The sequence below is a fragment of the Nicotiana sylvestris genome, chromosome 2 (assembly GCF_000393655.2).
Source record: "Nicotiana sylvestris chromosome 2, ASM39365v2, whole genome shotgun sequence".
Lineage (NCBI taxonomy): Eukaryota > Viridiplantae > Streptophyta > Magnoliopsida > Solanales > Solanaceae > Nicotiana > Nicotiana sylvestris.
The window spans coordinates 143874804-143878689 of record NC_091058.1 but is presented as its reverse complement, the minus strand read 5'-3'; positions in this window follow the sequence as shown (position 1 = coordinate 143878689).

Genomic DNA, 3886 nt, shown 5'->3' with positions numbered 1-3886 from the left:
ATATCAATCAAGACACTTCGTGGCGTACATATCTCTGGCCCTCGGCCTTATAATCAGTATCAAATGTATCCTCTCAACATAGGCCCTCGGCCTAACTCAGTCAAAATCCTCACAAGCCACTCGGGCAATAGTAAAACATGATTCTCAGCCCAAAAAATGTCATTTAAAAGATCATGTAAGTGTTAAACAGAGTAAACATGGATGAGTATGAAAATAGTGAGATATAACATGACTGAGTTCAAGTATAAAGTCAAAATAGTGAGAAAGTATCAGTAAAAATCCCCGAAGGGTTCAAATAGTTGGCATAAGGCCCAAATGTCGCATTCAGCCCAAATCATGATGATAGCAAATAGATTCCAGTCAAGTACACGGTAAAATAGTCACTCGAGACGGACCAAGTCACAATCCCTAATAGTGCATGACCCCACGCTCGTCATCAAGCGTGCGCGTCATCTCAATATAGCACTACGATGTGCAAGTCTGGGGTTTCATACCATTACAACATCATTTACAATCATTACTCACCAAACCGGTCAAATCTCTATCTCGCGATGCCTTTGCCCCTCGAATCGGCCTCCACTCGCGTCGAATCTATCCAAAATCCGAACGATGATGTTAAAATATGCTAAGGGAACGAAGCACAAGCGAAAAACATCAAAATATGACACAAATCCCGAAATTACCAAAACCCGACCCCCAGGCCCACGTCTTAGAATTTGATAATTTTCACATCAATAGATTTATTATCTACCCACGAGTTCATACATATCAAAAGTTCTCAAATCCGACCTCAAAATGTCCATCAAATCCTTAAGCAAAGGTCTAAGTTCCAAGCCCTAGTTTCCCCAATTTTAGCCCTTAAATTCCCTTAATCATAGCTCTAATACGTGAAAAAATAGCAAAGGAACGAGTTATTATGTCAAATTCCTTACCTCAATGAAGTTCCCTTGAAATCCCTCTTTCAATTCGTATAAAAATCTCCAAAGGCGAAGTAAAAATGGTGAAAATATCTCAATATCGCAAAGGAGACAAAATCTCCCAGACATTTTCGCATATACGGCCCTATTTACCGCTTCTGCGGTACCGCATTTGGGGTTCTTTATCCGCTTATACGGAAATCACTTAACTCACTACTTACCACATCTGCGGTGCCATTCCTGTATCTGCGGCATCGCATATGCGGTCCCTGTAATCGCTTTTGCGGTTCCTGCCATCTTCCCAGCTTCCGCTTCTGTGACCGCTTTCCCGCATATGCGGCGTCGCTCCTGCGGTCCCCAAATCCGCAGGTGCGGAAATACCAAAAGCAACAAAAATCTGCAGCTGCAACAATTTCTCAAACTCCCCGTCAACTATCCGAAATCATCTCGAGGCCCTTGGGACCTCAACAAGAGGCACCAACATATCCTAATACCTTATTCAAACTTGTACCAATCTTCAAAACACCTCAAACAACTTCAAATCAACCAAAACACATCGGATTCAAGCCTAAGTTTCCAAAATCTTCTGAATTCCACTTTTGATCAAAACCCAATCGAACCACATCCGAATGCCTTGAAATTTTGCACACACATCCTAAATGACCCAACGGAACTACTGCAACTCTCGAAATTCCATTATGAACCCTATACAAAAATCTCGCCTACCAACCGGAAATCGTCAAAATATCAACTTCGCCAATTCAAGCCTAAATCTACTCCGAACCTCCAAAACTCATTCAGATCGCGCTCCTAAGTCCCAAATCACCACCCAAAGCTATCCGAACCATCGAAAATCACATCCGAGCCCTCTAACATATAAGTCAACATACTGTTGACTTTTCCAACTTAAGCTTCCTCAAAAGAGACTAAGTGTCTCAAACCTTACCAAAATCATTCGATCCGACCACCTCGATACCCCATAACACGGATAAACAAAGCATAAATAAGTAGAAATGGGGAAAACGAAGCAGTAACTCATGAGACGACTGGCCGGGGCGTTACATCCTCCCCAACTTAAACAAACATTCATCCTCGAATGAGTTAAGATCCATACCTGAAGCCTCAAACAGGTGAGGATATCTGCTATGCATCTCCCGCTCGGTCTCCCAGGTAGCCTCCTCCATGGGCCGACCTCTCCACTGCACTTTCACTGAAGATATATCCTTTGACCTCAACTTTCGAACCTGACGACCCAAAATAGCTACTGGCTCCACATCATAAGTCAAATCATCATCCAACTAAACTGTGCTGAAACCGAAAACATGAGACGGGTCCCCAATATACTTCCGGAGCACAGAAACATGAAATACCGGATGCACGATCGACAAGCTGGGTGGCAAAGCAAGCTCATAAGCCACCTCCCCAATCCTCTGTCAAAAAGGCCCAATGAACCGAGGACTCAATTTACCTTTCTTTCCAAATCTCATAACACCCTTCATGGGCGAAACCTTCAACATAACCTTTTCACCAACCGTGTAGGACACATCTCGAACCATCCTGTTAGCATAACTATTTTTCCTCGACTGCGCTGTATGAAACCTCTCCTGAATAACCTTCAGCTTTTCTAAGGCATCCTGCACCAAGTCTGTCCCCAATAGCCTAGCCTCACCGGGCTCAAACCAACCAATTGGAGATCTACACCACCTCCCATACAAAGCCTCATATGGAGCCATCTGAATACTCGACTCGTAGCTGTTGTTATAAGAAAACTCTGCAAGCGGTAGAAACTGATCCCATGACCCTCCGAAATCAATGATACAAGCACGCAACAAGTCCTCCAATATCTGAATAGTGCGCTCGGACTGCCCTTCCGTCTGAGGGTGAAAAGATATGCTCAATTTAACCTGAGTACCCAACTCTCACTGCACAGACCTCCAAAACTGCGATGTAAACTGAGCGCCCCTATCTGAAATGATGGAAATTGGGACACCATGCAAACGAACAATATCACAAATATAAATCTGTGCCAATTTCTCTGAAGAATAGGTAGTACACACAGGAATGAAGTGTGCAGACTTGGTCAGGGGATCCACAATCACCCAAATAACATTGAACTTCTTGAAAGTCCATGGAAGTCCATCTACAAAGTCCATAGTGATCCTCTATCACTTCCACTCTGGAATATCTATCCGATGAAGTAAGTTATCCGGTCTCTAATGCTTATATTTCACCTGCTGATAATTGAGACACCGAGCTACAAATCCCTCAATGCCTTTCTTCATTTTTCTGTACCAATAATACTACCTCAAATCCTAATAAATCTTCGCGGCACCTGGATGAATGGAATACCACAAGCTATGGGCCTCCTCTAGTATCAACTCCCGAACCAATCCACATTGGGCACACAAATCCGGCCCTGTATCCTCAACACCCCATCATCACCAATGGTCACATCTCTAGCATCATCGTGCTGAACTCTGTCCTTAAGGACAAGCAAATGCGGATCATCATACTACGCTCTCTGATGCGATCATATAAGGACGACCGAGAAACCACACAAGCCAATACCTGACTGGGCTCCGAAATGTCTAATCTCACGAACCGATTGACCAAGGCCTGAACATCAACTGCAAGAGGTCTCTCCCCAACTAGAATATATGCCAAACTCCCCATACTCACCACCTTTCGGCTCAAAGCATTTGCCACCACATTGGCCTTTCCCGAATGGTACAATATAGTGATATCATAATCCTTAAGCAACTCCAACCACCTCCGCTGCCTCTAATTGAGATCCTTCTGTTTGAACAAGTGCTGAAGGCTACGATGATAAGTAATCACCTCACAAGACACACCATACAAGTAATGCCTCCAAATCTTCAATGTGTGAACTATGGCAGCCAACTCCAAATCATGAACGGGGTAGTTCTTTGTGTTCTGTGAAAATGGTAACAACAATTAAATTTGTAAAT